General features: G+C 39.8%; 1 protein-coding gene and 1 long non-coding RNA gene across 7 annotated transcripts in view; one reads left to right on the top strand and one right to left on the bottom strand.

The window, feature by feature from the left end:
- The first annotated feature begins 429 nt into the window (after positions 1-429).
- Positions 430-13,016, top strand: part of PPARG (peroxisome proliferator activated receptor gamma) — a 79,386-nt gene continuing 66,799 nt past the window's right edge. Inside the window, exon 1 of one of the 6 annotated variants that reach the window (XM_072989717.2) lies at positions 430-542. The gene's annotated coding sequence lies outside the window, so the exon portion shown is untranslated. The remainder of the gene's footprint in view (positions 543-13,016) is intronic. The other 5 variants (XM_078385413.1, XM_072989716.2, XM_078385416.1 and 2 more) reach the window with 5 other exon arrangements.
- LOC144586715 (uncharacterized) lies at positions 2,730-12,795 on the bottom strand. The gene is made up of 2 exons (XR_013541714.1): positions 10,234-12,795; positions 2,730-8,429 (listed from the first exon to the last, which is right to left on the bottom strand). It is a non-coding gene; the product is annotated as an uncharacterized LOC144586715 (long non-coding RNA).

The raw sequence follows: 13,016 nt of genomic DNA, 5'->3' as shown, positions 1-13,016 counted from the left end.
CAGCTTGGGAACGGCTGTGAGACAAGTGCCGACCACACTCCCCCTGCATGCGTTTCTTCCTTATCCCCAGTGAGGACGGCAAGTAACTTTTCCATCCTCCGCTACCCCCGAGCTGGAAAAAAAAAGCCCCTCCGTCGGTCTTTTCGGGTTTTTCAATCCTTTGCCCGTGCACATTTCCGGCGTGCCTGTGGCGGCTTGAGAGCTGATGCCCGCGTTTCCTCCCCGGTAGGACCACACACTCTCCTGGCCGCACAGCACGCCCGGGCCATTTCTTCCCCTCATGCCTCCTCCGCCCCCGCCCCCTTTTAGGGCACGCGCGGCCTCCGCCCGCCCAGCACCCCACGGGGTGCTCCCACCAAGCCCCAGTCCACGGGGCGGGAGAGTGGGGGTGGGTGAGTGGGTGGGAGGGAGGGAGGGAGGGAGGGACGCGGGGCTTGGCGGGAGGGCGGGGAAGAGGCGGCGCCTGCCCATAGGACGGGCCGGGAGGGGGAGTTCGTGCCACTAGACGGGAAGAGTTTCTCCGGCGGCGCTGACAGCACCAGGTCAGTCTGTGAGCGAAAGCGGCAGAGCAAGCGAGCGGGCGGGCGAGCGAGTCAGTCTCTGGCGGGGCGGGGAGGGAGGAAAGGGAGGGAGGGAGGGAGGGAGTGCGGCTCCCCTGTCTGCCTGCCTGCCTGCCGTGCTAGGGGGGCTGGCCTCTCAGGACGCGCAGTGTGGCGCTGCTGTACGGGACGCTGCCCATTTGGGAGGGCTGGGGGGGGGGCGCTGGAGGATGCCTTGTCGGGGAAGAGGGACCTTTAGGGCAGAGAGCCCAGAGGCGACCGTGCCCACTCGGTACTCTTCGTGCTCTACCTCGAAGGGCTGTGCGGTGTAACTGCTTCGAAGGTCTTTGCCTCGGCGCAGTAAAAGAGGGGGCAAACGTGTAGCAGGGTGCCATCCCAGAGCTGTGCCTTCAGGCAGGAAACGAGCACCCGGGGCGCCCGAAGCCAAGGAACACGTTGTCAGGGAGAAAGTTTTCCTTCTGCCGAGGGAATGGGTGACACGTTTGTGACGAGTTTGTTTTTTTGCACGCGGGAAGGGGGGGGGGAGGTTTGGGGTCTCTTGAGTTCATCTTAGCTGAGGTGCACAAGAAGAAGGACGAATTTAATGGGGTGAATGGGAGGAACCGCTCGTTTTCATAGGATGTGTATGTACCGATAGAGAAGCCAGAAGTCTGGTAGCTCCTTTAAAACGAGAGTTTATTTTTTTTTAATAAACTTTTGTGTGCCCAGGCACACTTCTTCAGGTGAGTGGAAGGGCTGTATGTTGGGGAGGGGGCGGAGTATAAAACTGTTGACAGAGGCTCCATCATTTGAAGAAGTACTATAGTAAGTCCGCTTGGGCACAAGAACGCTTATGAAAAGCAAAATCGAAGTAGTTTTAAACGTGCTGCAAGACTTCTGGTTTCTCTTTTGCTACAATAGACTAGGTCATCCATATTAATAGACATGCAAGCTGAGGCCAGACCTGAGGCCGGGCATCAGTCGAAAAGGAGAGTTGAAGGCGAAGGGTTTATGACATACAAGTACCGTACTGTACCTGTATTATCATGTAAGGAGAGGAGGATAAAATCTTCCAGACTCCTTTTGGCCATAGAAGTACAGTATGGCCTGTGTTCACATTAGATGTAAAGTAACGTATCTTGTTCAGAATGGATGGCGTATGGGAAGTACCATGTGTGTTTATGAAAGCAGCGGTAACTAGGATGGGAGTGTACGTTTGTAGGTGTTCTGTTGACTAGGTGCATTAAATGCCCTACCACAGAGCTATATGCCATAGTCGTATTAGCCTGTGAGGTGGGGTAGCTAATCCTGGAAAACTGGTTTGCTTATGTGATTCTAAAAGGTCAAGGTGCATGTGCCTGGTATTGTATGAACAGAGGCAAGGTGATCTGGAGAAAGTTTTATCTTGAAAATAATAATAAAAAAATTGAAATAATAATTTTTGTCTTTAACTTCCTAATCACAGCAGGAAATCTGATTCAGGTTCCAGGTATAATCCTGCCGGAACAGATATTATAGATTGTGAAATTATGTGGTGCTTTGGTGTTCATATCCCAAATCTGTTTTGTAAACTCCCCACTGTCATTTCTCCCTAGGGCATTGTACACTAGAGGCTGCAAAGTTCCTGTCAGTGTCGTAACATTTGAGGCAATATGTATGAGTTATAATTTAGCACAGTGGTTCTTAACCTTTGTTACTCAGATGCTTTTGAACTGCAACTCCCAGAAACCCCAGTCAGCACAGCTGGTGGTGAAGGCTTCTGGGAGTTGCAGTCCAAAACTCCTGAGTAACCCAAGGTTAAGAACCAGTGATTTAGCATACTAAAAAGGTCATAATTTAATACTGTGGTGGTAAGGTATTCTTCTGGTAACATTTTGATAAGATGAGGAAGCTGTTTCTTGGAGCATAGACTACTCCATAGAGATAGCACAAATGTTTTTGAAGGTAGTTCTGGAAAATTAAGAAGCATGACCATTTTCTAATACAGAGTTCTCACTGGAATATTATAGCTGTGGTGTTTCCTGTCCTTATTCCTAGAGGAATCGGGACCATAAATGACATCATACCCAGTGTTCAAAAAGATTTTTTTTTCAAATAATTATTTCATAATTTAACAAAGTTACTGCTAATGTAATGCAATATTCAGAGATCAGAATTAGGATTAAATTATATCAATAAAGCTGTACTCTGCATGGGATGGCCAGTGATTTATCTTTTTAATAACGGGGGCTGTCAAGTGATAAAAACACGATAGCCTCCGTTACTTGGGCAGCCCAGAAATTCTTTTCTGCCAGTTGTACCCTGTGCGAATGTTGTGAATGTGAGAGAGAACATGAAAAGAAAATCAAGGTGCAACCTGTCTAGGTTTTCCTCTCCCTATAATATTTTAAGCCTGTCACATATATCTGTTAGTGACTTCATTGACATATTCATTGTTCATATTCATTGTTCATATTCTTATTGATCATAACAAGACTAGAGTTTCATTTTAAAGCTATGTCTCATAATTTTCTCTTCAGGTACTTTAGTTGAGCATAGAAAAAAATATTGTGGCTTTTAGTCTACAAGTTGCTATCCTGTCCAATTTGTTAAAATTTTTCTTTCTACCACTTTCCGGAAAGTTCTAGAATGATTCTTGCTCAATGAATTTATGATTTCCATAAATATATATGTTAAATTTATTTTGGTATGATAACTTAATCAAGAAGAAAAGAGGAGAACATATCCACATGCATGCAAAGAATTTCAAGTACACATTTGAAATGACCCCTTGGTTCCCTTGTAACCAAGTAATAATTTTTGCAAATTCATCATATGTGAAGTTGCCATAATTTTTTTAATGTCCCTGCCTATGCAGATCTATAGGTTACCTCTTGCATAGAACACTGGAAAAATGTGTTTGTGAATTGGCCCACAATAACTGCATACATTTACATTCAGTTTTATTCTTGATGTTCACAGTGCTCTCATCAGAAAGCCATTTACAACTCAACTGAGCTTATGTTTATTCAGAAATAAGTTCTAAAGAGGAAAACATATGACTTCAGTTCTCACATTAAATAAGTTACTTTTAAACAAAGTTTGCAAGTGAACTTGCTTAAGATCACAATTTTAGGTAATTAACAGAAAAGAGAAACCTTTCGTAATGTTTTGTATCTGACTGATAGATAATTGGGCTGTGTTTTTGGTTTATGCGCAATAGAAGCCTAAAACAATCACTTCTGAAAGCCTATTTTCTAATATGTCTAGTATAGTAGAGTTAGCTGGTAATAATCGTTACAGAAATTGGATAATTGAATTGGATAACTCATTTTCTTCACTGGACATTTTCACTTGGAGGGGAAAAATGTAATTCGTATGTTGGCCTTGGCCCAGTTTTAATAAGGAACGGATTTTAAAAGAACACTTTAATTGCTTTCTCCCAGCTATGTAAAGTTTGATAGCTTGATTAGGGCAAGTACAACAGCTTTAGCTGATGGAATGACCCATAAAGTATAAAACTACAGTACAACTCATGCTACTACTGCTAACATTGGTTACAACTCTTTTTCATTATACACAGTAACTTAAATCATTTCAGTAATAATGGGCCCAGAGGACTCTGCACCCATGCTGGTTGTCTGGGATGGTATTGTGTCCTTGAAATCAATAGGAAAAATGTGTGCTGTATTCTTTGAAGTCAGACTTTCCGTGATGGCCAGAGGGTATTCCAGAGGTTTCACCACCTTTTCTTTTGCAATGCCAACTTGTGTATGACACTATCATACACCAGAATGTACAAGTGAGGCTTTTGTTTAGGGTGAGATTTCTTAGGATTAATTTCTCTTGCAGGACTTTAGTGATAGCAACTGATAACTACCACCATGTGAAAATAAAATTCTTGAAAAGATATAACTCGCTGCCTCCTGATTATTTGTTAAGTTACTTTGCAGAAGCTTTTTATCCAACCAATTCCAAGGAAGCACTAAAAGAAATCCACACTTTGTAACTGAAGTAGAGGCTTTCCTTTGCCATAGTGTGCTAATTTTTTAAGGTATTTAAACTCAGCTGAAAGGGCCCATATAGACTCAATAGACTGATAATTTTACCTTCTTTGTGCACATGAAACACCTTTGATATATAGGATTGTAATTATGTTCACAAATGAAAGCTAGGAAAATTTGTACAGACTTTCAGAGCAAACCTATCTTTGTTTCGTCAGAAGTAAGATTCACTTGCGTCAGCGGCATTGACCAGATCAGCTGGGACAGAATTTGTCCTGAATATGTCAGTCTGTGTTTTAAGTGGTCCCTAATTCAGATATACAGTACAAAATAATGTGTACTGGTAGTATGCCTTGTAAAAATATTTGGAGAAATTTCCTGAAACTCCCACCCCACATCATGTGTAATAAAAATAGTGAACAAATAACACAGGGATGAATAGCTTGATGAAGACAGCAGCTCTGTACATGCCAAAGCAGTTTCTATAGTAGGGATTATTTAAAAAGAAATTATTAAAAAAGAAATGAAAAAAATAAAGCAATTTAAATCATGATGTTTTTCTACCAATATATGATACAAACAGACTAGACGTTTACCATAAATGTCTTTCTGGTACAGTAGTGCTGGAAAAGGGTGAGCAAACTGATTAAGAGCTTGAAACATGCCTCATATGCTAATAGCTTATATTTGGAAAAATTTAGAGTGGAAACAAAAGCCTATTAGGGGAAACATGACAGAAGTTTATGAGAGTCTGCAAGTTTTGTTCCTTGCTCTTACTGTTGGAGAAGATTATTCCCTGAAAGTGGAATAATTGTGGAAGATTCAAGAAATGTCAGATAAAAAGTACCTCGAATAGTACATGTGACAAATTTATAACCATAAGATGCAAAGATGGCTGCATCTTATGAACAGCTTTAAAAAGGGGATTTGCTGCATTCAGGGAAAGTTCGGTGATCATTGGACACTGGTCAGAAAGTCTGTGCATTACCTATAGCATCAGAGGCAGGATGCCTTTGTTTACCATTTGCTGGGGAGATTTAGAGGGCATTGAACTCTAAAGATGAATCTACTGGCCCTATTCACTTTTTTCCCCCTAAAAGCACAAACTTCCTCTTTTGGTGGTGGTTGCGAAACACCTCATTTTTCATGGGGGCTTCGATCAGTGCAGCACATGTAAAAGACTGTGCTGTTTGCCCCAAGTGCCAAAATTGCTAGTTATGGCTCAGCTAGAGATGCATTTGATTGGATCTGTTATGGTTCTTCTTCTGTTCTTGTGTTAACGCTCAGACTTTTGTTCTTGTGGACACCATTTTCTAATATTGAACGTCTATACCTCTGGCCCACACAGGTTGGAACCATTCTCATATATGCTTTTTGTGTGTCCGATTATATAATGCTGTAGCCTGGCAGACATTGCCACATTATGATGGCATTACAGGATGTATTGATACTGAGACCCCCTGAGAAAGGAATTATCAACAGCATATAACCACTCTGTTGTGCCTGTTTTTGTGAGCCGCACACCAAGACACAACATATGCTATGGTGTGCCAAGATGCAGCAACATAATCTGACAGTGTGTATGGACATTTAGAAGAGTACAGCAGTCATAGTGGAAAAATTCTTAACCCAGGGCATGGAAGCACAGGCAGATTCATTTAAAAAACTGTTCCATTAAGTCCTACAGCCAGCTGGGTAGCAATGGTCTGGAGACATACAGAAGCCACTTCTTTCCCTCATGACTAAGCATATCATCTGCATACCAGGCAGTCCTTGCATAGCCAGGACAAAGTCTATGAACTCAATATTGTAGATCCCAAAGTCCCATCTTATTGAACAACAACTAGCAACTTACTTGCTACCTTTCTGGTTGATAATTAGCAATACATTGAAAAGAAGATTTGGTGCATGTATGCAGTATTATTACAATATTTTTTTTTAAGCAATAGCAAAACCATAACAGATATAAAACTAAACTTAGATTGAAATTAGGGAATGATTCACACTGGTGTGAGTAGCACTTATTATATATGAGATGATATAAGATTTCTGTTTGTGAAAATAGGTGTATCTGAGGTTTCACAAATCCAAGCTGTCTTGTTCACATGGCAGTTATCTCAGGTGATTAACATGAATGTGTGGATCCACCCTCCAGAGGAAAAAGGAAACAACATTTAATTTTTAAGATTAATGATTTCATTGCAAAACGTGGGGTGGTTTCAAGACAGATATGTTTTACTTTCTGAAATCAATTAATTCTCAATGAAATATATCTATCAAATTGTAAGTTGGCTTCCATGAGAACTATGTGAGCTATGCTAGTTTTAGATAAGTAGAAATTCAAATTGGATGTGACCTGCAGCTTATCACTCCTTCTGATCTAGCCTTTAGATTTCTACTACCCTAATGTGGTTCTCTAATATAGGATTGGATGGAGTCTTCCTGTACTACCACATTTTCAAATACTATATGCTTGCAGCAAATGGTTTCAAGCTACAAGATGTGGGCAGTTGTGTGATGCTTCCTCTGGCCCAAATATAACATGAAAAAGCAGCTATTGAATGCTGCAGCAAATGTGGGTGGGCTCATGGGGAGGGGAGAGTTAATACATTCAGTTTCTGCAGTTGGTCTGCTTTTACCTGGGCATAGGCAACATGAGCTCCATAGGTCATGTGCAGCCACCGCCCCCCGCGCAAGGTCCCAAATGCATTCTCCAGACCTTAGAACCCCGCAGTTTGATTCTGTAAATTGTTTTGACCTGCAGAGGGTATGACAGATCTTTTACCGGGGGAGGGGGGAAGGAAAAAATATAAGAACATTTAAAGATGAGGAATCACAGGAGTGGGTGTGACTCTTCAATATCCAGAAATGAGAATATGCACTTCCCAGAACTGTGGAGATCACTTAGTATGTCTCTCCTTATCCCCCCTATTTTGCTATGGATAATTTTTTTTCCTTTTCTCCCACAAGGCAATTAGAGTAGGTGAGGCAGAGAGTGGGATCCATGTGGACAGACTGCAAGAAAGAGGCTGGGGGTCAAGTGGCCTTTCCTTTCATTCCTACTGCCACTCCCAACCTCCCAGCACTGTATTCTGCTTGAAAAGAGAGCTGAGAAAGAGAGCATTGCCAGACTCACTGTCTTGTCTCTTTCCATAAGTAGTCATATAGGGAGTTCAGACAGAAAAATATGTGCTTGAGATCTGCTGGAGTCTCAGAAATCATAAGGGGCTACCGTGGCATCTTTTGTAAATCCCACTCTTTCTTCATGCCACCTGTTTCCTTATCCCTCATTCCCTATGTACCTGTTAAAACCAACTCTGGCATTCCCTCAACATCCTACTTCTGTCCTTGAAGGCAAAGCTCTGACACATTTAAAGAACCATAAACCACTCTCTAAGGCTATACTGTTAAAAAAGTACATACAGAACAATTGTAGAAGCAAGAAATATTTGGGAAATGATCACATCAGAACCAATATACAAGTTACTTTTGAACATTTGTCCCATGTACCCATTTGAAATACTCCACTTAAATTAAGCAATATCTTTCATATTTATATAATCTGAAATATATTCTGTGAGGAATCTAGGTTTCAGTTTCCATCATTTGGCAGGTTTTTTGTGACCAACTGTTTTCTTGAAGTGTGACTAATGAACACATACATATTCATTCCATATACAGTACTCCTTTTTACTGTTTAACTTCTGCTGTTTGTCAGTTATGAAATGACAGCCTGTACCACTGGAGTTGTAGAATATATTATTAGCTTCTGAGGATTGTAAAATGAGTTCCCTCATGTTGTTTTACAACTCTGAAGTGGTGATAACAAATTGCCTGAGGAATGGGAATTCTTTTTTCTTTCCCATGTCTGAGTGGGATGGCTGTGGGTATCTCTTTATCTTCATTCCTGTTAAACAAGAAAACATTCAGCCACTGATCTTTTAAATACACTTCCATGAATGCAACATAGGTTATTTGAGAAACATTTCCCCCCAGAGAAGAAAGGTCAGATTATAAGTACAGGAGAATCAAGTAACAAGGACTTTCCTCAGCTAGTCAACGTTTGGCAGTTAGGATCACATATACAGTAAGTCAAATGGTCTTCCATCCTGAAGCCAAACATTTCCCTACATGCAGAACAGTAGCATGTGAAGAACAAACATGTCTTCATCCTGACATACAGTACTGTTTTTCTATATGTAGAGAGTTCATTCAGAATGAGGAGGAACCGAAGTAATGTTTTCCAAGGGTCTGGTTTAAGGCAGTGATTCAGAATATTGGTCCATCTCATATTAATTCTCAGCTCTGTTGATATGTGTCACAGTTTTAATAGAAACTACACTTGGTGTTGCTCAAATCTAAAAGATATGTTTTCTCAGTGAGCTGTGACTCTTTGTATTCAAATGTCATAAGGTTACATGCTAGTCCTGTGATGAGATTTTCTGTCTTCAAAATGTAGTGCTTTCCATCCCCAGTTAAGGCACCAGTAAAAATAAAACCTACACATCTGGGGAATATAACTTAAATAAGTGTAGGGCTCCTTTCAACAAGTTGGCAATGGGGTGGATTTTGTTTTCTTTCTGGACATTTTCATGCCCTGTAGTTTCTTAGTATTCATTTTGTGAATTTTATTTGCATCATAATTGTGAAAAAGATGCTAAAATCTTAATATCATAGGGCTGTGTTATTTGTTACTGCAGATCGGAAGATATGACAAGAAAAATGTTAATTACAGGCTTTTGGAGATCATTTAAACAGTGGTGGTCAGAATAACAGGTTTTATTGCCCAAGGGCAAGTGTTTTGATTAGTCGCCTAAGTTTGAGAAAAAAATCAACGTCGTATTTTTAAACATTCATTTTCTTTTCTATTTCTTTTTCTTTTCTTAGGATCTTCTGTAATGAGAGTTAGACTCACATAAATCCCACTGAAATGCATTGAATAGCAATGGCTATTGAATTTAATGGCACTGTGGCAAAATTAGCTATCTCTGAATGTGGACTGTTGCAATTTATGTTTTAGTCTCTCTGTTTTTCTTTTTCTTTCTTCTTCTTTTTTTGCCGCTTCTATTTCTTTTTAATTTTACAAAATTAAAACTAAAATACAAAATACAAATTCAATAGTGGCTACACCCAATACACATTAGACTTTCCCCACCCATGCCACCTTCACCTTTGAGACTAGGTGACCAGTAATATCAGTTTATCTCCCTTTTCACCCCATATCACTCCAAAATACATTGATTCTTTTGCTGGCCTTTCCCCTTTGTAAAGACATACTCCAAGTATAAATTCCGTACGTCTTTGAAATAATTAGACTTTACCATTCCTCTTCTTAATTTCATTGCACATGTTAACTTATCATTAATTGCTAAGCTCCACATTTCTGTAATCTTCAAGATTAATGTGTTTGTCGCTTTTCCAATTCTTTGCTAATATTAACCTTGCTACTATAACCATTATAGCAACTAACTTTTTCTGATCTTTTTTCAGATGGTCATTCAGATGGTTTTAGTCTTAATAGGAATATTTTATTTGATTAAGGTAAGGACTAGATCAGAAGACACTTTAGTTTTTTTTAAAAGATGTTAAATGGGGAGTAGTTATATGCTTCATTAGCAAGAAGCCACAAATCATGTCTTTATGTCAGCATTACACCGAGATTTTAGGGGCCATATTTTTAGGATTAAGTTGTTAAATATTAATGCACATACCACCATAGTCTTGCAGAGAGTTGTGGACTTCACATAGGTTATCAATGAGTTGTTTCTGAGGCTGCAGTCCTCTGCACACTTACTTGGAGGAAGCTGTATCAACACAGAAGGACGTATTCCTAAGTAAACATGCCTAGGATTGTGCTGCTTGTGGATTTCAACCCCTTCAACAGGGGGCAAAAATCCTCAGGAGCATTCTGGTGATTTCCAAAATGATTGGTGAGCATGGCTTATGAAGATAAGGAAAATGTTTATGATGTGTTTCTGAAGCTGTATTCTGACTTTAAGGATGAGAACTAAATTCTTGATTCTTTGTTTGGTATGATCTAACCTATGACCACTGAAAGAGAATCTCTGGATGGTGGGACATCCATTAAGCTGTTAATTCCAGAAGGGAGGATTGTCCCCTGGGAGGATGAAGAAACTGCAAGAGGGATGCAAGGCAGTGAGATTTTCATGAAGGAAAAAAATATTTTTGCCAGCTCAGATACATTTCTGTGATACATATTGTTACCAAAGTTCTGAATTTCTGAAATAAACCTGTGTTTAGTTTTATTTTAAAATTATTTTTCTTAGGTTTTTGTTTTTATTCTATATCTGTAATTATAATATGATTGGAGGGTTTTTTTTCTTAAAAGAGGGTGAGTTTTGGTGAAAGAGAAATGAATTGAGTTTTCTAAAAAAAAAAATGGGGTGTGATGATAAAATGTTTGGGAACCATTGCACAATTGCCATATTCAGATATGTACCTGAATAGGGTATTGGTCTCAAAGGCTGGTGGGACCAGGAGAGAGCCCTTAAACCCCACTGCTGCATCCCCACCTCATCCAGAATTTACTGTATGCAGAGCTTTCCATAATCTCCATAGGTGCTGAGTTCCATTGAATGCACGTAAGGCATTTCTGTGATTGGCAGCCTTCCCTTATCTTGCCCTTTGTGTTTTTCATTGCCATCCTTATTTCAGGCTTCACAACAATCCTGTGAAGGAGGCCAGGCTGAGATAGTGTAATTGACCCAATGTCAGTGACCAAGTTGAAGTTGAGACTTCAGCCTTGATCTCTCAGGTTCATTGATATTATTCAAACCCTTGTTATTGACTATGTACAAAGCTTAGTTTAATGAACCAAAGAGCTGGTTCTCCATGGTTTTCTCTTGTTCTTTTGTATCATGTCATCTCATCGGTTTATTCCACCCGATTCAAAAGAAAATGAGATTTGTTGGGGATTTGATTACTCATGTCATAAATGGTACTGCCATTATTAAGTTTGTAGCCCTCATGATACATCTAGGTTTTTCCCTCTCCCAAATATTCATTTCTTTAGCCTCTCCATTTAATGTTTCACATGGCAGAAGTCTTCTATAGTTCATATTTTATTTTACTGAATGTTACCTGAGAGGCTGCTTATATCTGAAAAGTAATGTATGATGTTTGAAGGAAATAAACTATATAGAGGTTATACTCACAAATTCATCATGATCTATATTTGCCTCCTCTAACTCTTTTATGCATTTCACTTTATGCTGGGCTATCAGTAATTCCTTTTTGAATCCAGTCATACTCATTTTTGACTATTCTCATTTTGACCATTCTATGTGTCATAAAAATTAATTCTTGAAATAGCTTCTGTGCAAATGTTATTCTTGATAATTTTTCTGCCTCTTTTGTTGATGAAGGCACTTTTTTCTAAAGCAGCAGAGTATCACAGAAGTCACATCAGACAGCTGACCCCATCCATGTATGATTCATTGTTGCACCCATAATATGATGTAATATTGTGGTTATGAAAGTCCATGTGCACATCTTTCCATTCATTTTTGATTGACAATATGCTTGTTCTAAGTAGGCAAAAGTTCAGGTTAAAATTTAGAAAGCTGTTCCAAGTACCTTATCTTTGTTTTAGAATTTTTTTTTCTAAAGGCAGTTTTCCAAACATGAAGCTCTTCTCTATACAGAAGAATGCATAGGATGACTTAGTGAACCTCACAAGGCTGTGACATTTTCTCTGCTCAGTGTGTTTTGACATACTTGCAGTGTCTTTGCTCTGAAACGTAAGGGGCATTTTATTTTCAGGATGCTTTATATACATTCTTTTTTGAAAAAATCAGAATGAGATAGGGCAAGATATAATTTCTGGGATGCAGGCCCAGTTCTCGGAAGGAATGTGTGGAAGGAGCAGAAACTGAAAGTGTTTCTTGAAGACTGCTAGGCAAAGGATTCATTGGGGAGGGGATGTATTTTGAACTATACGGTGTTGAATTTTATCCCCTGTGGTAGTGGTTTCAGGGTACAGGTTAATATGTTTGCCTTGGAACGATTCTTCTAAATCATTCTGCTCTTGAAATTTTCCTAGTTTTGGCGTTGTCTGAATTTTCAGTACTTGTCATGAAAGCAGTCACAGTAATAATCTTCGAAAAGCTTTTGCTTTTCCTCCAGCACATACAGTACATGAGTTTCTCCATGATCCATTGTTACTGGGCACAATATCATTACTTAGCAAGGAGACAGGGATTAAGATGAAATGGGGAGCCATGCTCCTTTTCTGTTTTCACTCTTCATGGAGGGGGGAGGCATCTCATGAAATGGGGAGCCATGCTCCTTTTCTGTTTTCACTCTTCATGGAGGGGGGAGGCATCTCTGTCATGTTCACCATTTTGCCAAAAAGCTCCTGTGCCTTAAATGATGGCTCTGAACTGGATAACCACCGTTTACCATCTCAGACAAATCAAGAAACTATAGTTAACTGACTTTGTGATTTAACCACATTGGATTGAGAAGGAAGGCT

The sequence above is a fragment of the Pogona vitticeps genome, chromosome 2 (assembly GCF_051106095.1).
Source record: "Pogona vitticeps strain Pit_001003342236 chromosome 2, PviZW2.1, whole genome shotgun sequence".
NCBI classification, from domain to species: domain Eukaryota; kingdom Metazoa; phylum Chordata; class Lepidosauria; order Squamata; family Agamidae; genus Pogona; species Pogona vitticeps.
This window is presented reverse-complemented; position numbering and strand designations above follow the sequence as displayed.